Here is a 26,554-nt window from a genome sequence, read left to right as displayed (position 1 = left end):
CGGAATCCAATGGACAGGCAGAGTTTGGCAACTGAGTATCAGAATAGCAAGGTACAGAATCAGGAGGCAGGTACAGAGTCCAGGAACGAGCAGAGTTTGGCAACAGGATATCAGAATAGCAAGATACAGAATCAGAGATCAGAGGAATGGTCAGGCAGGCAGAAGGTCATAACAAATAATACAATACAATATTCCTAAGCTAAGGTGTGAGCTCCGTGATCATCAACACCTTTGGAAACTGATCTAGAACACAGATACTGACAAGGTCTGAGTGCTACCACGTAGTGATCGCAACGCCAGACACCAGAGAAATGACCAGCACCCAGTATATATACTATAGCGCTCTCCAGCGCCACCCCTAAGTGCTGGACCAATGAAAACTGGTGAAAATGTCAGCTGACCAGCTTGGTCAGCTGACTCTTCTCTGGCTGTCATATAAGCTCTGCCTCTCAGCGCGTGCGCGTCCTTCTGAACCTGTGTGGACTATCAGTCCCAGCCACACCAGACAAGTTTTGCAATGTATCTGCTGACTCGGGCGCGGGACCCGCCGCGCTGCTCTCCAAGCAAGCGGCGGCCTCCCCGCGTCCAACCACACTGTCATTAACATTGTCATGCACGCAATCTGCCGCATCCAACGCGGACTCCACCGCTCTGCCCATGCGGCATGCGGCGGTTTCTCCGCGTTTTGCCGCCATGTTGGACGCGGAAACAGCCGCCTCACTCTGAGTACTTGCGACGGCTTTTCCGCGTTTCCTCACACCAGCGCTGCGTAATATGTTGGCGCTTTATAAATATAATAAATAAACAAATAGGCTAACGTAGTTGAGTTCCTGATGCATACTGCTTTCCCAGCCAGAAGAGGTACAAAAGTTTGAAGAGCTAGATGGGCTGCTTGTATCTCTAAGAGATTTGAATTGTTTGATAAGGGACAACATGGCCACAGAGACTGAACCATCTGGTCCTGGCACCATGACCTCCATTCCCAAAGACTGGTGTCTGTTGTGACGTACAGTATGTCCATTGAGTAGCAAAGGAATGAAAGCCATTGAGCAGATTTTCCTGATTGCAATACCAGAGTGAGTTATTCATTGAGTGTGAAATCACAATTTTTCTTTTGTAAGGTAACTCTGTTCCATTGTTGCAAGAAGGGAAGTTGAAAACCCCTTATGTGTCAGTGCGCCCACTTTATTATAGGAATAGTAGTAGCCAGGGCCGGGACAAGGCAGAGGCTGGACAGGCTGCAGCCTCTGAGCGCTTCCCCTCGAGGGCCCATTCCTCTGCACTCTCCCCGTTTGCCCCATTCATTTGCCTTCTCCCCTCCTGCTCTACGATCACCCCCACTAAACTAATCTCCCCGAGTCCCCTGATATTCCCCTCCTGTCTGGCAAGGAGCGCTCCCATCTGCCCTGAGCTGTAACAGCCGCGCTGTCATCAAAGAGATGACAGGCATGGCTGTGCATGTGCATTAGGCTGCTAGGCAACAGCCCGGCCTGCTGCCGCAGAAGGGGGGGGGTTGATTGGAGGCATACTACCTACACTGGGGGCATACCACCTACACTGGGGGCATACTACCTACACTAGGGGCAGCTATGCTACTACACTGGGGCATACTACCTACACTGGGGGCAGCTATGCTACTACACTGGAGGCATACTACCTACACTGGGGCATACTAACTACACTGGGGGCATATTACCTACACTGGGGGCAGCTATGCTACTACACTGGGGGCATACTACCTACACCGGGGGCAACTATACTACCTACACTAGGGGCAACTATGCTACCTATATGGGGCAACTATACTACCTACACTGAGGGCAACTATGCTACCTGTATGGAGACAACTATGCTACTTACAGAGCGGGCAACTATACTAGTTACCTATACAGGGGCAACTATACTACCTACACTGAGGGCTACTATACTAGCTACCTTTACTGTGGCAACCATACTGCCTATGCTTGGCTACCTACACTGAGGGCACCCACACATGAAATCCTACACTGAGGGCACCTATACCTGGCTACCTACCTACCTATACTGAGTCTGACGGCATTTTTTGTGGAGGGACTCACGACAGCTATAACGAGCGTTGAAAATTGTTGGTGCTATATATGGGCCTGTGTGTGCGCGTGCGTATGTGTGTACGCGCGCAAAGAGGATGGGGGGGGCACCAAAATCCGGTTTAGCTCAGGGTGCAGTGAAACCTAAGGCCGACCCTGTGTGTGTGTGTACAGTGAGTGTGTATGGTGTGTGTGTGTGTGTGTGTGTGTGTGTATGTGTGCAGTGTGTGTACAGTGTGTGTGTACGTGTTTGTGTGTACGGTGTGTGTGTGTGTGTGTACAGTGTGTACAGTGTGTGTGTACAATGTGTTTGTGTGTACGGTGTGTGTGTGTACAGTGTGTGTACAGTGTGTGTGTGTACAATGTGTTTGTGTGTACGGTGTGTGCGTGTTTAGCTCCCTCAACATCTTCCCAGTCCCCTCGGTTGCGTTGTTGCCAGCCCTGTAAAATCTATGACTAGGCTGAGTTACAGACTACTGTGAATGTGCAGTCCCGGCCAGGGCCGGGCCCGAGCCAGAGGCAGAAGAGGCACCAGCCTCTGAGCGCTGCACCCTGAGGGCAGATTTCTCATTCCTGGCTTGCCACCTGCCTGCCTCCCCTTTCTGCCTGCCGATATTACCTACAGTAACGGAACTCTCGCGCCCCGCAACCACCGCCCTCCCTGCCACCCACAACCACCATATCGGTAAGAGGCCACAGGAGCCATAGGTAAGTAATGCCTGTCACGGAACAGCCGTGAGAAACGCGGGCGAATTGGAAGGAGCCGCGCAGTCCAGTTTCTGATCGCTGTCTGGCTAAATTTGTGCAGCCATTACAGGAATCAGAAATTGACATTCCTGGTTTTTTAAAGTACAAGATTTTCTCCTCTGCCCCTGACTTAGATGCAGGATGTCTTTTGATGTGTTAATTAGCTTAGAATGTTTATCTTTTATTACCTCTCTAGTCACCAGGCTGCACTCAGCAATTATAAAGAGTGCAATAAAAATTGTAAAAAAGAAATTAGGCTGGCAAAGATCGAAGCTGAAAATCAAATCGCTAGGGATATCAAATCTAACCCAAAAAAGTTTTACAAGTACATCAACTCTAAAAAAAGAAAGGTTGACTGTATAGGACTCCTAAAGGATGAGGGTGGGAACTCAATGGTGGATGACCAAGGTAAGGCAGAGTTATTAAATGCTTTCTTTGCGTCTGTCTTCACAAAGGAAACAGCACTGTTGCAAATTACAGAGGCAGAAGAGTCTCAATCTTCTAACTGTAATATTAAATACTTAACGCAGGAAGAAGTAAAGGCAAGACTAAATAAATTAAAAATAGACAAGGCACCTGGCCCGGATGGCATGCATCCTCGGGTCCTAAGGGAATTAAGTTCAGTTATAGATAAACCCCTTTATCTTATCTTTTGTGACTCTCTTGCAACTGGCAGAGTCCCAGTGGATTGGCATACAGCCCACGTTTTCCCATTATTTAAGAAGGGCAAAAAATCAGATCCAGGAAATTATAGACCTGTAAGCTTAACCACTTTACCCCCGGCGGTACGAATTTCTCCGTCCCTTTTTTCCCTCCTAAAAAACCAGGGACGGAGAAATCCGTACCTTCCGCGCTCCCGCCGCTGTCTGCGCTACCGCCGCTCGTGCGCGCGCACCCGCCGCTCGTGCACGCCGCCGCCCGCTTGCCCGGAGATCAATGAACAGGAAAATCCATTCCCGTTCGTTGATCTAAGCCCCAGCAATGATCTGCTGCTTCTTTCAGAAACAGCGCGATCATTGTGAGTCTCCCAGCCTCCTACTGCTTCCTGTAAGCGTCCTTCCGGTCGCTTACAGGTCGCATGTAAACATACTCACTGTGGCCATCTTGTGTCCAAATAGTAAACTACACCCTAATGCATTTTACACATACAAATAAATTGTTTTACATAATAAATTAACTCATTACCTCCCACACGCCCCATTTTTTTTTTTTTTGTAATTTTTTTTTAAAAAAATAAATATATACAATAAAAAAAAAAACAAATAGTTACCTTAGGGACTGAACTTTTTAAATATTTATGTCAAGAGGGTATAACACTGTTACTTTATAAACTACGGGCTTGTAATTAGGGATGGACGCAAAACTGAAAAAAATGCACCTTTATTTCCAAATAAAATATTGGGGCCAAACATTGTGATAGGGACATAATTTAAACGGTTTTATAATCGGGAATAATGGGCAAATAAATTTCATGGGTTTTAATTACAGTAGCATGCATTATTTAAAAACTATAATGGCCGAAAACTGAAAATAATAATTTTTTCCCACATTTTTTCCTATTTTCCCCATTAAAACACATTTAGAATAAAATAATTCTTGGCATAATGTCCCACCTAAAGAAAGCCTAATTGGTGGCGGAAAAAACAAGATATAGTTCATTTCATTGCGATAAGTAATAATAAAGTTATAGACGAATGAATGGACGGAGCGCTGAAAGGTGAAAATTGCTCTGGTGGTCAGGGGGTAAAACCCCTCAGTGGTGAAGTGGTTAACATCAGTTGTATGCAAACTATTTGAGGGGTTACTAAGAGATACTATACATGACTTCATAGTAGACAATAATCTTATTTCTCAGCATCAACATGGGTTTACTAAAGACAGGTCCTGTTTGACTAACATGCTCAGCTTTTATGAGGTAGTGAATGTTAATATGGATATTGGGAATGCTGTAGATGTGATATACTTGGACTTTGCAAAGGCCTTCGACACTGTTCCCCACAAAAGTCTGGTGCAAAAGTTGAGGATGCAAGGACTGGGGAAGAGTCTGTGTGCTTGGATAGGGAACTGGCTAATGGACAGGAAACAAAGAGTTGTGGTCAATGGATCATACTCAAAATGGGAGACTGTTAGCAGTGGGGTCCCACAGGGGTCTGTACTGGGTCCAGTGCTCTTCAATTTATTTATTAATGACCTAGTGGATGCAGTAGTGAGCAATGTTGCTATTTTTGCAGATGATACAAAATTGTGCAGAATAATCAACTCTCAAGAAGATAGTGTCATATTGCAACATGATCTGGATAGGATGGCTATATGGGCACATAAATGGCAGATGAAATTCAATGTTGAAAAATGTAAAGTCATGCATTTTGGTCGTACCAATGGTCTAGCACCATACAAAATAAATGGGAGACAGTTGGGGACATCAAACTTGGAGAAGGACTTAGGAGTACTCATCGACAACAAGTTAAATAATCGTACTCAATGCCAAGCCGCTGCAGCTAAAGCTAACAAAATTTTGGGATGCATTAAAAGGGAAATAAAAACTCGAGATGCGAACATAATATTGCCCCTGTTTAACTCTCTAGTAAGGCCACATCTGGAATATGGAATTCAGTTCTGGGCACCACATTACAAAAAAGATATTGCAGTTTTAGAGCAGGTGCAGAGACGAGCAACAAAATTGATACGTGGGATGGAAGGTCTCACTTATCAAGAAAGGTTAGATAAACTGGGTTTATTTAGTCTAGAGAAAAGACGCCTTAGAGGAGATCTAATTAACATGCATAAATACATCAGAGGGCAATATAATAGCTTGGCGGATGAGCTTTTTGTCCCTAGGCCTTCTCAAAGGACTAGAGGACACGATCTGCGCATGGAGGAAAAATGGTTTAGCCATTTATTTAGGAAAGGGTTCTTTACAGTAAGAGTGATTAAGATGTGGAATGCATTGCCACAGGAAGTCGTTATGGCAAACTCTATACCTGCATTTAAAGGGGGCTTAGATGCTTTCCTTGCGTTGAAAGACATCCATGGCTACAATTACTAGGTAATGCCTAATGATGTTGATCCAGGGATTTTATCTGATTGCCATCTGGAGTCGGGAAGGAGTTTTTCCCTTTTGGGGCTAATTGGACCATGCCTTGTAAGGGTTTTTTCGCCTTCCTCTGGATCAACAGGGGTATGTGGGGGACGGGCTGGAGTTGTACTTTGTACTGGTTGAACTCGATGGACGTATGTCTTATTTCAACCAAAATAACTATGTAACTATGTAACCAGCTGGGGACTCTATTCAGAGAAGGCTTCCCTCCCCAGCAGGGGGCTACTCCAAACCTACTTTCCCCCTAGACTTCTTGGCACTGATGAATGGCCAATCTGAAAGCCGGGGTGGTATGATTTCCTGTCGGTATACGAAAACCGAATATCGCACAGCTATGAAATTCATATAGTCTTATTCGGTAAAATCTGGCCATCGTGCTGATATGAAATTCATTGTGATGGCCCGTCCGGTTATTGAGGTATGACCCTTCTCAAGAACTGGGTCCGCTGCCCTAGCCATGTCTGATGTCATATTAATCTGTATTTTCCGACAAGTATGAATCTGTTACCCCCCTAAATATAACGTGTATCGTTCATGAGTTACAGCATTTTATAAAGTTTAGCCCTAAAATCTCTCAGAGGGAATGAACTGTCATTGGTTGGTAATTCAGAGGGGGCTGGCATTGCCACACCCCCAAACCAGCTTCAGCAAAAGTATCTGCGAGGGGCCCTCCCCTCAGTCCTCCACATTCCATCTGTACAGAGCTGTCTGGTGCTAACCAGAGGACACATGGCTAGCGGCCATCTTGATCGGCCATCTTGTCTAAACTGAACAAAGGACATTTTCCATATTGCTTGGATTTTAACTTTGCTGAACTGAACAAAAGGAACTCTACAAGATTTCCCAGAACGGACATATTTCCACAAACCCTAAGTATTTTCTCCCTTTTTTTATTTCATACTGGCTATTACTGTTTTAATAATTGTTGAGTTTAATAATTGTCTGTATATATTAATTATTTGTATTGCTTTCAATAAACCGACGCTATCGTCAGTTGTTGTTCCAGCTACCCTATTATTCAGTACAAAAAAAACTTTAGGATAAGTGATGAGGGGAATTGAGTCAGATGACCACATTGGTTTTTATATAAAAAATATCAAAAAATGATTTATTATATATCAAAAAAGAAAACACTACAGGAACATATATTACATTTACATAAAAACAAGAGTCACCAGAAAATCTCATCCAGGCCCCGCAAGCACATCCAGCCATGCACTCCAAACACAACCTTTACCCCGGCCCTAGAAGTTGAATAACCAAGGTACAATGCTCGCGCTATATTGGTGGTCACACATATATTTAGCCACCTGAATGATAATGAACACAACGCCTGGATCACACTGATACTAAGCAACAAGCTATTCAAAGCAAGTTCAGTTGGCGGCTGCACGTGCACGCCCAAACTGTAAAAATGCACTCAAAGTGCTAGCCAGTCCAAAGCATGGGCCATCAGTGGTATAGCAGCAGACGTGCACATGTAGGAAGATTCCTGGTCAGGGTTAGTGAGCAAGCATATGCATGAGGATTAGTTCTTGGTAAGAAATGCATGCAAAACATCAGAGAGTCATTGCATCAGCATATTTCATGACAGCAAGCAAAATGCTCTCCAGAAGCTCATATATCAAAAGCTCACAGGTGTAGATGGCATCAAACAAAGGAGACAATCAAATTTCTGATGCATATGTTACCAATCCTGTGTGATGAGGTGGCAAGGTGTCCAGCTATACGTAGCTACCATCCAAGTGGGAGGGCTGTTGGAGTATCCTCCTGCCCAGAGACAATCCTTGGATAGGTGGACCATGCAAAGTCGTTTGGAGATTGGTTTTTGGCTGGTAATGGCTCCACAACTCAGCGGAAAGAGGGTGAGATGATGGCGGCTCTCAGTAGCACCACGCCGGGAGACCCGACATGTTTCGCTGGCAAGCGGCCAGCTTTTTCAAGAGAGGCGTGGTTAGGTTTACAACATCCTATCGACACTTTTATAGGTCCGTCCTGGAAGGTCCACCGGATGTACGTCACGCTCCGGCGCAGCCATCCAATCACCGCCCGCCCGCCCCCAGCGCGAGGACAGTAGACACTCGCGGCTGAGGCTTGGGCGGCGCAGGACAGGATGCGCATCCGGCATGCACCCACAACTTCCGCCGCGTGGAGCGCGGAAATCAAATACATCCAGCGCTAACAGCGTGAGGAAAGACGGGGATACAGCCAATGGAGCGTGTCGAGCGGACCCAGGTACATGGACATAAATACAAACTAAATGTTGTAAGCACATATATGGCACGAAAAGAAATATATATATATATATATATATTCATCTTTGAGAAGTCTATCATAACTGGCCAAAAAACACCTTTCACTAATTCAAGACACACATCCACTTAGACATAATACTTTTTATCAAAAGGCCAAATAATGAGACCTTAAGACAGCACAAAAAAATGCTGTAAGCAAAATCAGGGGAGCGGCCAAATTGCTCGCCACCCCCCCAAAAACAAATCAACAGTGGACAAGAATATACAAATACCCCGCCGCCCGCCCCCCCCCCCGCCACACACCAACCAGAGGGAGAGGGGGGAGGGGATGGGAAAAAGAGGGGGGGGGGAACACACAACCAGCTTCAGCAAAAGTATCTGCGAGGGGCCCTCCCCTCAGTCCTCCACATTCCATCTGTACAGAGCTGTCTGGTGCTAACCAGAGGACACATGGCTAGCGGCCATCTTGATCGGCCATCTTGTCTAAACTGAACAAAGGACATTTTCCATATTGCTTGGATTTTAACTTTGCTGAACTGAACAAAAGGAACTCTACAAGATTTCCCAGAACGGACATATTTCCACAAACCCTAAGTATTTTCTCCCTTTTTTGATTTCATACTGGCTATTACTGTTTTAATAATTGTTGAGTTTAATAATTGTCTGTATATATTAATTATTTGTATTGCTTTCAATAAACCGACGCTATCGTCAGTTGTTGTTCCAGCTACCCTATTATTCAGCATACACAGGAACTGAACTCAGATCTCTGAAGAGACGCTACTATTGTTGATATCTAGACAGAATAGAGTGTGTTTAACCGTTTTATTCGCAGGACTAGTCAGTCAGTGGGCTTCTCTGTCCCATGGTAACAGAGGTGGTGGCAGTTATACCCTGAAGTAGTGTGTAAAGTTGTATTTCCGTAACCCACAAGCTCCCTTCTGGTCGGGCTGCTGCCAAAATTTCTGTCGGTTTCTGCGCAAAGATCGTGACCAAAGCTTGCTTGGTCTGTGTGCTGAAACCGATTGGAAGGCAATTTGCGGTCTGACCACTAGGGCTCATGTGACAATGCCTTTTATAAGTAATGGACCCCCCTTCCCCCAGTGGGACACTGAGGTGGGCTTGTTTACTCATGGGCAAATAGCGGGCATAGCTCCTGTGATTGAGGGTCATTTTGCGTACTACGCCGCCACTAGATCGTATAGTGTGCAGGCACATTTAAAGAGGAACTCCAGTGAAAATAATGTAGTAAAAAAGTGCTTCATTTTTTACCATAATTATGTATAAAGGATTTAGTCAGTGTTTGCTCATTGTAAAATCTTTCCTCTCCCCGATTTACATTCTGACATTTATTACATGGTGACATTTTTACTGTGGGCAGGTTATGCAGCTGCTCCTAGCTGTTTTGGCTGTTAGAGACAGCTGTAAACAGCTATTTCCTGTCTGTGAACATTGTTACATTGTGGCAGTTTGCCCAGAGTACCGCGGTCCCAGAGCTTCTTGTGGGAGGGGTTTCAGCACAAAATCAGTCATACAGCACCCCCTGATGGTCTGTTTGTGAAAAGCATTATATTTCTCATGTAAAAGGGGGTATCAGCTACTGATTGGGATAAAGTTCAATTCTAGGTTGGAGTTTCTCTTTAAGGTGCACTGATTACATAGCGTGAGTAACAGGAGGTTACTCGTGCTATTTCTGTTAGTGAATCAATCCCATTGAATGGTTGCTTCTCTAGCAACCCTGCCTTGTTAGTATAACATCACTACAACTACTTTTTCCAACTTACACCGAAATACTACACCAGATTGGGCTCCCGGTGTCTTTGTGTTCCTTTCCTTTCTCCTAAAGTGTACCAGAGACAATACAAAATAAAAGTTTTACACATACCTGGGGCTTCCACCAGCCTCATGCGCACGGATCGCTCCCACGCTGCCGTCCTCAGTGTTCTGCAGCTTCGGTAACGGGTCCCATAACTTCCTCCAGTCGCGGCCAGTCTGCACAAAAGAAGGGCACCCTCTACGGATCTCTCTTTATTTTGTACATTCTCTGGTTTCTTTTAAAGCAGTGCTGACCAACTTCGCTGGCATGAAGGGCCGTTTTTTTTCCAGGCCACATGGTGGAGGGCCGGCAGACCAACCCCAAACCCCCCCTCCCCCCACGGGAAAAAAAAAAACTAGCAGCAGTTTCCCCACAAAATGCAATCAGATTGGGAGCAGATTTCCCCACAAAATGCAATCAGATTGGGAGCAGATTTCCCCACAAAATGCAATCAGATTTGGAGCAGATTTCCCCATAAAAACGCATTCAGATTGGCTGCAGATTTACCCACAAAACGCATTCAGATTGGCTGCAGATTTACCCAGAAAATGCCATCAGATTGGCTGCAGATTTACCCACAAAACGCATTCAGGATTGGCTGCAGATTTACCCACAAAATGCCGCCAGGATTTGCTGCAGACTTACCCACAAAGTCCCCCGTGCGGCTGCCATGCGCCGGTGTGGCTGGTTCCTATCTCCTGCCCGCTGCCGATCTGAGGCGGCGGCAGCACGGGGGGGTCGAATGAGGGGAGCGGAGTGGAGCGAAGGGGAGGGGGGCTGTAAATTTCCATTACAGCAGCCAAGGCATGGGGGAAAAGGATTAAAAAAAAAAAAGTCCCCTGAGCTCAGGGGGCTCGGGAGCTAACACTGCCACAGCAGGGGGGCCGCAGCAGAAGGCCTGGCGGGCCGGATGGCCACCAGTTGAACAGCACTGTTTTAAAGCATTGTAAATATAAAGGCAATATTTCACTAAGCATTTACCGTACATTGGTTCGTCATAAAACATGCATAATTATCCAGCTCAGTTGTGACACGACAACAGAGAACTGCATTGTTAACAAAGAAAACAAACCACAGCATTAGAACACATGCTTGTGGTTTAGACAGTAAATGTCAATATGCTGATGTAATAATGGTGTGATGAGGAGTAGGTGTGCATAGCTGGCAACAAGTACCAATGGAAAGTGAAGTATATACATAGTGCTGCATGGAGATTTCGTATATAAAGTCTTTATATATCACTGATCAGGAACAAACTTACAGGGCAGGGAAGTTGATATGAAAATATAAGTTCAAAGTGTTTATATGCCTGCAGATACAATTCATGAATTGTAAAGAAACCACCTATGTGTGGTCTCATGATCAGACTTTATGGAGTCAAGAGGGAGTGTGTGGTTTCATGATCAGACTTTATGGAGTCAGGAGGGAGCGATTCATGGCAGCAGATCAGTGCATGTCTTACCCAGAAGGTAGCACCCTTTGGGCTAATTGCGAACTTGTCGTGGTGGGATTTACCTGCGGCAGAAGATCCTGCTGCATGCAAATCACACCGTACTACTGCATACAGATTTGTTCCTGCAGAAGAAAGCTGACAGGATATTCAGTATGCTCCACCCTCCAAATGTGTGCGCAAGTGATGTCAGTTGTCATAGACGTCTGACATCTAACTTATGTGTACACATAACAGAAAGTGCGTCACGTGACTTCGCCGGGATGTGCATGCGCTCCGCACCAATCTAAACAAAAACAAAAGATTGTTGCAGTGCCAATGACTCCAATGCAATTGTGTGCCAAGTGGTACCATCCGTACCGCTTAGCAACGCACTGCAGACTCTACATCGCATCTGTATCATCCGAAGCACTTCCATTAGTTCGCTTCAACTGTTCTGTGGCCAGTCTCATAGAGGCTATTGGCCGCTGTGGTGGGGGAGCGCCCCGAGGGAGCGGCGAAGGAGAGCAATGCAATGCACCAGTGCCGAAAGGAGCCGTATTGACCCATGGTGTTCTTTTACCTCCTGCTCTTGATGTAAGTGCATCTTGTACAGTGGTCTCATTTAAGTGAAAAGTTTTACACTTTTAAGCACTAGTACTGTGGCTCCTAATGATTATTACTCGATCATTGGGCCGACATTGCAGGAAATGAGAATTATACAGAAGGGAGGTACAATGGGGCTGATTTACTAAACCTACCACGTTACTGCAGCACGATGAGCTGGTTGAGTGAGCATGATACTTCACTAGCGGGGCCGCTACAATGTTAATTCCATCGCTAACATCTAAAACTCCACAATGGGAAAGGAAAAGACTCACATCAACATCGTTGTCATCGGACACGTAGAATCTGGAAAGTCCACAACAACTGGACATCTTATCTACAAATGTGGTGGGATTGATAAGCATACCATTGAAAAGTTCGAGAAGGAAGCTGTTGAGATGGGAAAGGGCTCCTTCAAATATGCCTGGGTCTTGGACAAACTGAAGGCTGAGCGTGAACGTGGTACCATTGACATCTCCCTGTGGAAATTTGAGACCAGCAAGTACCATGTCACAATCATTGATGCTACTACCAGCACGTCACATGGCAATAGGAAGGACCGTGCATAAGTTAAGAGTGCACACTATGCTGACAGGACCTCTTGTAGCATGCGCACAGGGGCGTAGCAATAGGGGTTGCAGAGGTTGCGACCGCATCGGGGCCCTCCCTCAACTGCAGTGTTAGTTCTCTATTGGTTCTGTGCTGATAATGATCACTTCTATAGATACTTTGAATAGTGTTAATCATTAACAAGCTGTTCCCCATCCCCTTCTTGCACCTCTGACACTAGAATTGCCATCGTTTTGGTGCACCGTAACAATTGTTATGTATAGACTGCTTATGGGGGCCCAACATATGTTTCTGGGTTTAAAAACCATTTTTCTTTGCTTATTTAAAATCTTGTTTCTCAAAAACTACAGTCTTTTTTTTTACATTTTTTTTGACTTGTACCCACTATTCTCCTTAACATAGGTAGCAATTTTGGTAGCAATAGCATGTATGAGGGCTTTGGTGTTCACCATCACCGGCAAAGTTGGCATGAAATTATGCGTAAATTACATGTAAATTCATGTGTAATTACAAATGAGTATACAAAGTCAATTGAATTACGAATATGTAATTACGTACATGCGTAATTGCGAAAATGTATGCGTAATTTCACCTAATCGTAATTAGCATATTACAATCATCACTACCCATAATTTCCAGGTGTCTGGCTACCTTTACTCTTCCTGTATTGGAAACAATACGAGACTCATATCTGTGCTATTAATGTTCGACTACTTATCTGTACCACACATGTAAAGGCGATGCTGATGCCCAGAGGCACAGGAATGTTCAGCCGTCAGTAACAGAATTTTTGATTTCAGGAAATGTTTGTCTGACAGCATTTGTCGTAATATTTGTCCTAGTAAATGCTCCGCTAAGCATACAGAACATGTAAAATCATAGCTTCATCAGCCACTATGAATACTGCAGGAATCTGCATCATACATTCCTCAATTGCTCAGAGGAATATGAGAAAAAAAAATCTTGCACAATTTCCCTGAGGTTTATCTCCCAGATGCTGTTTCATAAAGTGGTCATAAATTGCATCATTAAGAGAGTTAATCAATCCAAACCATAAGATCAAACATGCATGCAGTAACTATTCTTGGTTCCTGCTTATTTTCCCTTGCAGGGCTGAACACTAAATTTTCCTTCTTCTATTCTACCCACTTCTTCTGAACGTCGTGTGGGCTGATCCTCACATAACCAAAATGTGGCGGCTCACCACCTGATCTCTGCTGAGAGGATGGCTCTGAGTTCAGGCACATCTCCCATCTTCCCTTTTAGTAGAGAACATGTGGCCATTAATTAATTTGACTGACGGTGATGCTCATGTTTGTGAGAACGTGAATAGTCAGATAAGTTGATGGAATTCTAAGGCTCTGATTTGCTGTTCACGGTCACATACTACTCAGGAAGTTTTCACCATGTGATTATGACATGTGGGGGAGCTTTCAGGAAGGATCTGTAAAATGTAAAGGAGTAGGAAGTGTGCAGGTGGGTGTATTAAATGGTTATAGTATAGGTTTTTTTTAAAGAATAAGTCACTGACGGTTTTAGAAATCCAAAAATAAGGTAATACTTGCAAATATTCGTTTACAGTGCAAGTCAGACTTAGACAGAGATTGGGTAGGTTAAAGGAAACCTGAGATGGGCAAATTAAAAGATTTGATACTTACCTGGGGCTTCCTCCAGCTCCATGAACATGGATGTTTCCGAGTGCCTCCGTTTGCCAGGTATCGGTCCCGGTAATCTGGCTCAGTCATGGCATTCGGCTTTTCTACGCATGGGCGGCCTCTTCTTTTAGTGTACTCGTCTCAGGTACACTTTAAAGTGGTATGGAATGGAACACGTAAGCAAGGAAGTAACAGTATAGTTGAGGGACATGTGGCAACAGAGACGGGTGGACATAGTTATTTTTAGAAATGCGCTATTTTTTGCAGATATACGCTGTTATGCAGAAACCACATTTACATTTGGCAACCGTGGCAAACTTCTTATTGACCTAAAATAACCACAGTAATCTATTGCAGGATAAACAAATCTGTATAATGTTATTAGCCTAAAATTTCCAAAGCCTCCTGATTGGCCAAAAATTACCACAGTAATCCCATTTCTGCTGAAAAATTCTGCATTGTCTGATTAGCCTAAAATTACAGTGTAATACGATTTACCCAGAAAAATTCTGCATTCTCTGATTAGTCTAATGCTTCAGAATTTCGCATGCTGATTTACACATACTGATTTACGTCATGGTACGTCCATTTCTGAAATAACTATGTCCACCTTTCTCGCTTTACTCCTGGCGGAATCAAAGCAACAGAGCTGCAGCCACTAGAACGCGCTCTATAGGCAGTAGCAGTCTTAAAAGATACCCAAGGTAACGTGACATGATGAGATAGACATGTGTATGTACAGTGCAAAGCACACAAATAACTATGCTGTGTTCCTTTTTTCCTTTCTCTGCCTGAAAGAGTTAAACATCAGGTATGTAAGTGGCAGTTCCTGTCTGAGTCAACTGGTTTAAGGATTTGGGGAGGCTCCGGGAACAACTATAATAGTGGGTCTAAATGTAGTTAATATACAGTACAGTAATATGTAATATAGAAAGAGGTATCTTACCTCCAATGAAGATTCACTTGGGTTGGATTAAGGAGTCTTTATTATAGAACAGTTATATTATAGACAACACGTTTCACGGGTCTCAGCCCGCTTCCTCAGGTCAATACAAACAAATAAAGTAAAACAAATACAAGCATGTCTAATTTTACATCACAATAATGCACATACATAGATTAACAATCCACACGATCCTATTGCAACAATAATAAATACTCCAAATTATTTTACTTAGTGATAAGCAATCGCTCTCTTATATATACTTTATATTTCATCTATATTTCCTGGCTTTTACACAATCTATACGGATATGGACTCCCGCATATGTACAACATGGGGAGCAGAGTGACAAGTGCAAGAAGAGAAAAAGGGGAGAAACACAGTAGTCCCTCTCCTCTCAGCAGCTCTCAGCTATTTCTCGTCTTCCTTTGGGTTCTTTCCTTTCATCTGTTTCTCTTCTCCTGTGAAACTCGTTGTCTACAATATGGTGGATTGGAGTTTTAAGATTCCCGCAATAATCGGCATTGCTACGAGCAATCGTTTCCACTATTTCGGAATGTGGGTATGTGTACACAATTAAGCGATCAACATTTTGCGATGCACGGCGATTACGACCGTCATGGTGGATCGGATCTTTAAGATCCCCGACTAAAATGCAAAGATTCTCAACCGTGTGCACTCTCGTTCGCACCCATCTTGTGTCGCCAGGTATTCCTGTGGGTAGGAAGGTGGATTGTGGAAAACTCGTTCTTCGGGTCGCGTTGCTTAGGGTTCCATAATCCATCTTCTAGTGGTTACGGGCCTTAAAGAGAAACCGTAACCAAGAATTGAACTTCATCCCAATCAGTAGCTGATACCCCCTTTCCCATGAGAAATCTATTCCTTTTCACAAACGGATCATCAGGGGGCTCTGTATTGCTGATATTGTGGTGAAACCCCTCCCACAGGAGACTGTGAGGACCATGGTCCTGGCAGTTTTCTGTCTGTGAACCTTGTTGCATTTTGGGAAATAACAGTTTACAGCTGTTTCCAACTGCCAAAAAAGCAAGCAGCAGCTACTTCCACTGACATCACCTGCCAGCAGTAAAAATGTCACCATGTGATAAATGTCAGAATGTAAATCAGGGAGAGAAAAGGTTTTACAATGGTCAAACACTGACTAAATAATTTAAACCTAAGTATTGTAAAAACGAAGCACTTTTTTATTAAATTATTTTCACTGGAGTTCCTCTTTAAGTCTCATTGCCAAACATGGTGCTTCCTCCCAGGAAGTTTGCATAATTCCTGGGAGGAAGCACCATGTTTGCCATTGAGACTTCCCCCCTCGCCCTGCATCCCCCCTCGCATCTCCTCTCCTCCCCGCACTATAACTCAGCAAAATGGGGAGAGATAAAAGCAGTGCCCACAGACTCACCTCCATATGGTTCCACGCACTGGAGTTCCTGTCTATACACTCTGCAACACCGTCGGCGGTCTTGCAGAGTGTATAGACGGGAACTCCAGTGCCACCATGAGCAGATGGGTCTGCACCCACTGCCTTTATTCCTCCCCGCTAAGCTCTATAAAAGTGCGGGGAGGAGAAGCGATGCGAGGGGCAATGCGGGGGAGGCGGATGCTGAAGCCTGTGGGACTCAAGATTGCTATGGACAGAATTCTGGCCATTTCACTATATAAAATACACTGAAATCAAAACATGGACAGTGCAATACATCTGTTATGCAAGTAGAGCAAGCAAGTATCTACTTAAATATGTGTTTATTTTCCCTGGCAAAGTATGGCTAATAGTTGAACTTTAACCTTTCCTCCAACCAACGTAATTCCACTGGAAATCAGTCTGTCTTCACCGGCTATCACCTCACCAACTGTTTGCCTCCAACCTGCTCCCTATAATCCTCTCTTGTATTTAACGTCTATGCACCACCGCTGTCTTCTACTAGTATGGTGACCTCTTCTTATTTACTTCTTGTTTCTTCTGGTCCCTTTTACTCTTGTGCTCCCCTGCTTCATTTTATTCCAATTCAACCTCTCCCGCCAACCCCATTTAACCCCAACCATACACCATGCTGTCATTCTCTTCTTCCATTAACCTTCTTCCATATGACCTTTTTCCTCACATTCACTTACAGATGTTTGCCTCATTCTGTTCCCCTTGCTAAACCCATCTTATCATTCACCTCCTCCTGTCTCGGCCTTTCACTGCCTTCTATGTGTGACTTACTGTCCTCTGATGTGTGTTCTGTGTTCCATTCATCCTATGGCTTGTTCTTCACCTGCATTCCCATTCTAAACATCTTACTGATCTGTAGCGGAGTCAACCATTTTTACCTGTAATGTTGGGAACACACAATGCAAAATCCTGTCAATCGGACGGGAAATTGCATCATGTGTTCCCAGCATTATGGTAAAACCGAGGGGCTTGGTTTATACTTTAATGGTGGCCATACATTGGTCGATGTGGCCATAAAGCATTATCTGATCAGAGAGGGATCTATCTGATTGAATCCCTCCTCACGCTACACACAGATTTTCAATAGATTTCAGCATGAAATCTATTGACAAGCTGTGTGGGTCTCCAAGTCCCCTCTCCCCAGGCTGTGAAAAATTTAGCCAGAGCTTCTTACACTCACCTGTCAGCTGCATGTTTCCCATGTCTTCTCTCCACGCCATCTGCTCCCTCTTGTCTCTTCACTCCAGAGTCATGGGGCACCTGTGTGACGTAACCAATGCTATTAAGGGCAGACACTAGGGGCACCACGGTACATACCTTATATGACCACTAGAGGCCTCTAGTATTTGGCCTCTAGCATTTGCTACATATGGATAATCCAAATGCTTCCCTCATCTTCCTCCACCAGGCCATTCCAACACTGTGTCCTCCTGAGAAATCGCACTTGTGCAGTAGCGTGGATCCTCCCCTTGACCATTGCAGGATTGTGGTCAAGAGGAGGACGTGGAAAGCCTCTGGATGATCCAGAAGCTTCCCACTACCAAAGTAAGTATCTGACCCCGCCTCCCCTCCTCCGTGATCAGCGCTGGTAAGCGGGACCCAGGATTCTACCCCCGGCCGCCAGGATATTCATTCTTTTTTGGGGGATCACGGCGGCCAATCAGGATGGCTGAGTGGCGGTGTGCGACGGATGGAAACCGGATGGAATAGCATGCCGCTGCAAGATGCTGTGGTAGCCATGCTGGTTCAGTATGCCTTCAATTTTGAATAAATCCCCAACCGTATCACCAGTAAAGCACCCCCACACCATCACACCTCCTCTTCCATGCTTCACGGTGGGAACCAGGCATGTAGAGTGCATCCGTTCACCTTTTCTGCATCGCACAAAGACACGGTGGTTGGAACCAAAGATCTCAAATTTGGACTCATCAGACCAAAGCACAGATTTCCACTGGTCTAATGTCCATTCCTTGTGTTCTTTAGCCCAAACAAGTCTCTTCTGCTTGTTGCCTGTCCTTAGCAGTGGTTTTCTAGCAAATATTCTACCATGAAAGCCTGATTCACACAGTCTCCTCTTAACAGTTGTTCTAGAGATGTGTCTGCTGCTAGAACTCTGTGTGGTATTGACCTGGTCTCTAATTTGAGCTGCTCTTAACCTGCGATTTCTGAGGCTGGTGACTTGGATGAATTTATCCTCCGCAGCAGAGGTGACTCTTGGTCTTCCTTTCCTGGGGCGGTCCGCATGTGAGCCAGTTTCTTTGTAGCATTTGATGGTTTTTGAAACTGCACTTGGGGACACTTTCAAAGTTTTCCCAATTTTTCGGACTGACTGACCTTCATTTCTCAAAGTAATGATGGCCAATCGTTTTTCTTTACTTAGCTGCTTTTTTCTTACCATAATACAAATTCTAACAGTCTATTTAGTAGGACTATCAGCTGTTATCCACCTGACTTCTCCACAACGCAACTGATGGTCCCAACCCCATTTATAAGGCAAGAAATCTCACTTATTAAACCTGACAGGGCACATCTGTGAAGTGAAAACCATTTCAGGTGACTACCTCTTGAAGCTCATCAAGAGAATGCCAAGAGTGTGCAAAGCAGTAGTCAAAGCAAAAGGTGGCTACTTTGAAGAACCTAGAATATGACTGTAACGATCGGTGTAACACAGAGAGGGTCTGATTACCGGTGAACTGCAGTATCACCGAAAATGCAGAATATACCCGATTATTGGTGATCTGCAGTATCACCGATAATCAGATATATATTCTAACCTCTGGACACCTGAGAGACGAGTGAGTGTTAATGCAACAGTAATAATTTGAGTACACAAAAGGAATGTTCCTTCCATAGGCCTAGACTCTCCCGGGGGGAGGAGCTAGGCTGAAGGTAGGAAGGACAGAGTGTGAGTGACACCAGAGAGAGGGTGTCACTAACAGATCTGGGAACTGCCTCTGACAGTAAGGCTAGTTCTCGAGGTCGGGCAAGCCAGGTCGTAACCACACAGACAGATAAAGTACAGATTCAGGAGACAGAAACGGAATCCAATGAACAGGCTGAGTTTGGCAATGGAGTATCAGAATAGCAGGGTACAGAATCAGGAGGCAAATACAGAGTCCAGGAACGAGCAGAGTTTGGCAACAGGATATCAGAAATAGCAAGGTACAGAATCAGAGTTCAAAGGAATAGTCAGGCAGGCAGAAGATCATAACAAATAATACAGTTCAAATTCCTAACGCTAAGGTGTGAGTTCCTTGGCCGTCAACACCTTTGGAAACTATGCTAGAACACAGATACAGACAAGGTCTGAGTGCTACCACGTAGTGATCGCAACGCCAGACACCAGAGAAATGTCCAGCACCCAGTATATATACCTTAGCGCTCTCTAGCGCCACCCCTAAGTGCTGGACCAATGGATGGTGGTGAAAATGTCAGCTGACCAGCTTGGTCAGCTGACTCTTCTCTGGCTGTCATATAAGCTCTGCCTCTCAGCGCGCGCGCGTCCTTCTGAACCTTTGTGGACTAGCAGTCCCAGCCACACCAGACATGTTTTGCAATGTATCAGCTGATTCAGGCGCGGGGGCCGCCGCACCGCTCTCCAAGCAAGCGGCGGCTTCCCCGCATCCCTCCATCATGTCAGCGCCAGTGCCATGCGTACAATCCACCGCGTCCAATGCGGACTCCACCGCACTGCCCATGCGGCATGCGGCGGTTTCTCCGCGTTGTGTCGCCATGTTGGACGCGGAAACAGCCGCCTCACTCTGAGCACTAGAGGCGGCTTTTCCGCATTTCCTCACAGTACCCTCCTCCCCCTGAGGAGTGGACTCCGGACAGCTCCTACCAGGCTTCTCAGGATGCAACGCGTGGAACTCCTTTCTTAATTTGTCAGCATGCATGCGACCTTCAGGTAGCCATGATCTCTCCTCAATACCATATCCCTTCCAGTGAACCAGATACTGTACTGAGTTCTGAACTATGCGTGAGTCTAAAATCTTCTCTACTTCGTACTCAGGTTGGTCATCTATCATCACAGGAGGAGGAGGAGTGGGACCCACATGGACTGCTGGCTTAAGCAGGGACACATGGAAGGATCTTACGCCACGCATACTGGCAGGAAGATCAATGGCATAAGTAACATTGTTGATCTTTCTAGTTACTGAAAATGGACCCACAAACCTGGGCCCCAACTTGGATGAAGGCTGTTTCAAGGTCAAGTGACGTGTGGACACCCAGACTAAGTCTACTGGTTGGAACTTCCACTCTAAAGAACGTCTTTTGTCAGCTTGACCTTTTTGACTTTGAAATGCCTTCCCCAAATTGTTTTCCACGATCCCCCACGTCTTTGAATGACCTTTGCCAGGCCTCCAGAGCTGGAAACGGAGTGGAAGCGACTGGCAATGGGGAGAATTTAGGCAACTTCCCGGTCACTATCTGAAATGGACAAAATCCCGATGAAGAACTTTTCAAATTATTGTGTGCAAATTCCGCGAAGGGCAAAAACTTGACCCAATCATTTTGCGCCTCTGCAACGTAACACCTCAAAAACTGCTCCAATGATTGATTGACTCTTTCCGTCTGACCATTGGTCTGTGGGTGGTAGCCTGACGAAAAAGACAGTTCCATGCCCATTTGGTGACAAAATGCCCTCCAAAATCTCGACACAAATTGGACTCCCCGATCTGATACTATGTTTTCCGGAATGCCCTGCTGAAAGGGACTTAAAGTCTCTATCCAGTCCCCCCAAGTTTCAGTGGTTGCTAGTACCAGTCTTTGGGGGACAATGGTCTCCGGGGCGGAGGGCTGTGCTGTTTCTGGCTCAAAGCATCTGGACAGGGCATCTGCCTTGATGTTTTTACTACCCGGAGTGTACGTAATTATAAATCTGAACCTCGAGAAGAACAATGACCATCGAGCCTGACGGGGGCTTAGTCTCTTAGCCCCCTCGATGTATTCCAAATTTTTGTGATCAGTGTAAACTGTAATCGTATGTTCTGCTCCTTCCAACCAATGACGCCATTCTTCAAAGGCCAATTTGATGGCCAGGAGCTCTCTGTGGCCTTTATCGTAGTTTCTCTCTGCCGTAGAGAACCTACGAGAAAAATAGGCGCATGGGTGCAATCTACCCTGCAACCCTGACCGCTGAGACAGCACAGCCCCTACCCCGACCTCCGAGGCGTCTACCTCAACAATGAAGGGATAGGCGGTGTCAACATGTCTCAGGATGGGTGCGGAACAAAGCAAATCTTTCAGAGTGGAGAAAGCGTGCAGGGCTTCTGGAGACCAGTGGGTGGTATCTGCCCCCTTTTTAGTGAGGCTGGTAAGGGGTGCAATGACAGTGGAGTACCCCTTTATGAACCTTCTATAGTAATTGGCAAAGCCTAAAAATCTTTGAATAGATTTTAAGCCCACAGGTTGAGGCCATTCCAACACAGCCGAGACTTTGGCAGGGTCCATAGACAGGCCCGAGGTGGGCCTAAAAATCTTTGAATAGATTTTAAGCCCACAGGTTGAGGCCATTCCAACACAGCCGAGACTTTGGCAGGGTCCATAGACAGGCCCGAGGTGGAAATTATGTACCCTAAAAAGGTGACAGATGTTACCTCGAAGATGCATTTCTCCAATTTAGCATAAAGCGAGTTTAGTCTTAATTTGTCCAATACAAATTTGACGTGTGTCCTGTGCTCAGAGAGGTTGTTAGAGAAAATAAGTATATCATCCAGATATACCAACACGAATTTGCCCAACACCTCCCTGAATACCTCATTAATTAGTTCTTGGAAGACGGCTGGGGCGTTACACAGGCCGAAGGGCTTTACTAGGTACTCGTAATGCCCGTCGGGCGTGTTGAAAGCCGTCTTCCATTCATCGCCCTTTCTAATCCGTACCAGGTTGTATGCCCCCCGTAAATCCAATTTTGAAAAGATCTTGGTGTCGGTAACCTGTGTGAACAAGTCATCTATCAGGGGCAAGGGGTAGCGATTCTTCACTGTGATTTTATTCAGGCCCCGGTAATCAATACATGGCCGCAGGCCTCCGTCTTTTTTCTTAACAAAAAAGAACCCTGCGCCAGCGGGCAACCGGGAAGGGCGAATGAACCCCTTGGCTAAATTTTCACGAATGTACTCCTGCATGGCCACTTTCTCTGGCCCAGATAAATTGTAGAGATGACCCCTAGGGGGCATACAACCAGATCGGAGAGCGATGGGGCAATCAAACGGGCGATGTGGAGGTAACTTATCAGCAGCCTTGGGACAGAACACATCGGAATATTGTGTTGGTACCCCTTCCAACTGAATCCTAGTCTGACCCAGTGTCACCCTCCCTAAACACTGTTGGAAACACTGTTTTGACCAGCTAGTTAACTGACCAGTAGCCCAATTGATCTGTGGGGAGTGAAGGTGCAACCATGGCATGCCAAGGATGACTGTGGAGGTGGTCATGTGTAACACAAAAAACTGCAATTTCTCTTTATGTAACACCCCTATAGTGACTTCCACCTCTGGTGTCTGAGACAGCGGATGATTACTTTGCAGGGGGAATCATCTACTGTCGTAACCTGAATGGGTGGTTTTACCGGGTTGAGCGGAATACCCAATTTCTTTGCAAATTCAAAATCCATAAAATTAGCTGCAGAGCCTGAATCAACAAAAGCCTCAGAAACCTCTGTTTTATCTTCCCATGTAACAGTACAAGGAAGAAGTAACCGTTTATCTTCTAGGGGTAAAAGTTGTGCGCCTAGGGTGTTACCCCCTACAACTCCTAGGCAGTAGCGTTTCCCGACTTGTTAGGGCAATTACGTACTCTATGACCCCCCTCTGCGCAGTAAAGACACAGCTGCTCAGACATCCTACGTCTCCGCTCCACTTGGGATAGTTTCGACCGACCAATCTGCATTGGTTCGGGTGGAGGCGAGACAGGAGGAGGTGGAGTTACTGGAGGCACAGCGTAGGACACCATTCTTATATGACTACTACCCAGGGTCTGTTTCTGATAGCGCAGTCTGCGATCGACTCGAATGGCTGATGAAATGGCCTCATCGAGTGTCTTTGGCTCAGGCAGACTTAGCACGAGATCTGAGACCTCATCTGACAACCCTGATAAGAAACAATCTAAGAGGGCATAGGTGTCCCACCTGGCTGAAACTGACCACCTCCTAAATTCGGCTGCGTAATCCTCGACCGGACCCATGCCTTGACGCAAGAGCTTGAGCTTCCGCTCAGAAGTCGCAGCAAGGTCTGGGTCATCGTAAATTACTGCCATGGCTTTAAAAAATTCATCCACAGAGGTGAGGGCTAAGTCTCCGGTGGGCAAATTGTACGCCCACATCTGAGAATCACCAGATAACAAAGTCTTAATAAATATAACCCTTTGGGCCTCAGTTCCAGAAGATCGGGGTTTCAACTCAAAGTAGGATAACACTCTATTTCTAAAGTTGCGGAAGTCCGATCTGTGACCAGAAAATTTCTCAGGTACAGGTAAACACATGTCAGAGCTAGGAGGGGATCGCACCTCATTCACTGCTGTCTGGAGGGTTAGTAATGAACCAGACAAGACGTCAATCATAGTCTTGTGACTACACAGCACTTGGTTGATGTTTTCCACCGAAGTGGCAAGTGCGCCCAGACGGTCAGTGTGTGCGTCCATTTGCATTTTGGTCTGGCGTTCTGTAACGATCGGTGTAACACAGAGAGGGTCTGATTACCGGTGAACTGCAGTATCACCGAAAATGCAGAATATACCTGATTATTGGTGATCTGCAGTATCACCGATAATCAGATATATATTCTAACCTCTGGACACCTGAGAGACGAGTGAGTGTTAATGCAACAGTAATACTTTGATTACACAAAAGGAATGTTCCTTCCGTAGACCTAGACTCTCCCGGGGGGAGGAGCTAGGCTGAAGGTAGGAAGGACAGATTGTGAGTGACACCAGAGAGAGGGTGTCACTAACAGATCTGGGAACTGCCTCTGACAGTAAGGCTAGTTCTTGAGGTCGGGCAAGCCAGGTCGTAACCACACAGACAGATAAAGTACAGATTCAGGAGACAGAAACGGAATCCAATGAACAGGCTGAGTTTGGCAATGGAGTATCAGAATAGCAGGGTACAGAATCAGGAGGCAAATACAGAGTCCAGGAACGAGCAGAGTTTGGCAACAGGATATCAGAAATAGCAAGGTACAGAATCAGAGTTCAAAGGAATAGTCAGGCAGGCAGAAGATCATAACAAATAATACAGTTCAAATTCCTAACGCTAAGGTGTGAGTTCCTTGGCCGTCAACACCTTTGGAAACTATGCTATAACACAGCTACAGACAAGGTCTGAGTGCTACCACGTAGTGATCGCAACGCCAGACACCAGAGAAATGCCCAGCACCCAGTATATATACCTTAGCGCTCTCCAGCGCCACCCCTAAGTGCTGGACCAATGGATGGTGGTGAAAATGTCAGCTGACCAGCTTGGTCAGCTGACTCTTCTCTGGCTGTCATATAAGCTCTGCCTCTCAGCGCGCGCGCGCGTCCTTCTGAACCTGTGTGGACTAGCAGTCCCAGCCACACCAGACATGTTTTGCAATGTATCAGCTGATTCAGGCGCGGGGGCCGCCGCACCGCTCTCCAAGCAAGCGGCGGCTTCCCCGCATCCCTCCATCATGTCAGCGCCAGTGCCATGCGTACAATCCGCCGCGTCCAATGCGGACTCCACCGCACTGCCCATGTGGCGGTTTCTCCGCGTTGTGTCGCCATGTTGGACGCGGAAACAGCCGCCTCACTCTGAGCACTAGAGGCGGCTTTTCCGCGTTTCCTCACAATGACATATTTTCAGTTGTTTCACACTTTTTGGTTATGTACTATACTTCCACATGTGTTAATTCATAGTTTGGATGCCTTCAGCGTGAATCTACAATGTTCATAGTCCTGAAAATAAAGAAAACTCTTTGAATGAGAAGGTGTGTCCAAACTTTTGGTCTGTACTGTATATATATATATATATATATATATATATATATATATATATATATATATATATATATATATATATGTATGTGTATATATATATATATATATATATATATATATATATATATATATATATATATATATATATATATATATATACAGTACAGACCAAAAGTTTGGACACACCTTCTCATTCAAAGAGTTTTCTTTATTTACTTATTTACTTATTTATTTATTTACTTATTTATTTATTATATACATACATACATACATATATTTATTTATTTATATAAATATATATATATATTTTATATATATATATATATATATATATATATATATATATATATATATATATATATATATATATATATATATATATTTACTTATTTATTTATTTATTATATACATACATACATATATATATATATATATATATATATATATATATATATATATATATATATATATATATATATATATATATATATATATATATACACACACACACATTTATATACACACATCATTCTCAAAAAATTATCATATTGTGATAAAGTTCATTATTTTCTGTAATGTACTGATAAAATTTTTATATATTTTAGATTCATTACACACAACTGAAGTAGTTCAAGCCTTTTATTGTTTTAATATTGATGATTTTGGCATACAGCTCATGAAAACCCAAAATTCCTATCTCAAAAAATTAGCATATCATGAAAAGGTTCTCTAAACAAGCTATTAACCTAATCATCTGAATCAACTAATTAACTCTAAACACCTGCAAAAGATTCCTGAGGCTTTTAAAAACTCCCAGCCTGGTTCTGTAACGATTGCGGAACGATTGCAAGATGCGCACTGACACAACGAAAACCCCCCACAAGCATATGAAGGGGGGAACCCAGCTTTGGTGCAAGCACCAGGAGAGGGCAATCCCCACTGGCAGATAGCGCTGTGGAGTGCAG

The 26,554-nt window shown here is 44.8% G+C and overlaps 1 long non-coding RNA gene across 2 annotated transcripts in view; it reads right to left on the bottom strand.

Annotated features, from left to right (window-relative positions):
- The window catches only part of LOC137533938 (uncharacterized), a 230,370-nt gene that overhangs the window by 10,924 nt on the left and 192,892 nt on the right, over positions 1-26,554 (bottom strand). The window contains exons 3-4 of one of the 2 annotated variants that reach the window (XR_011024257.1): positions 17,812-17,891; positions 15,361-15,986 (exon numbers count right to left, since the gene is read on the bottom strand). The exons of the other annotated variant lie outside the window; for it this stretch is intronic. This is a non-coding gene — a long non-coding RNA (uncharacterized lncRNA). Of the gene's footprint in view, positions 1-15,360; positions 15,987-17,811; positions 17,892-26,554 lie in introns of those variants that run through there. 2 annotated transcript variants of the gene reach the window in all.

This window comes from Hyperolius riggenbachi, chromosome 10 (assembly GCF_040937935.1).
Source record: "Hyperolius riggenbachi isolate aHypRig1 chromosome 10, aHypRig1.pri, whole genome shotgun sequence".
Taxonomy (NCBI): domain Eukaryota; kingdom Metazoa; phylum Chordata; class Amphibia; order Anura; family Hyperoliidae; genus Hyperolius; species Hyperolius riggenbachi.
This window is presented reverse-complemented; position numbering and strand designations above follow the sequence as displayed.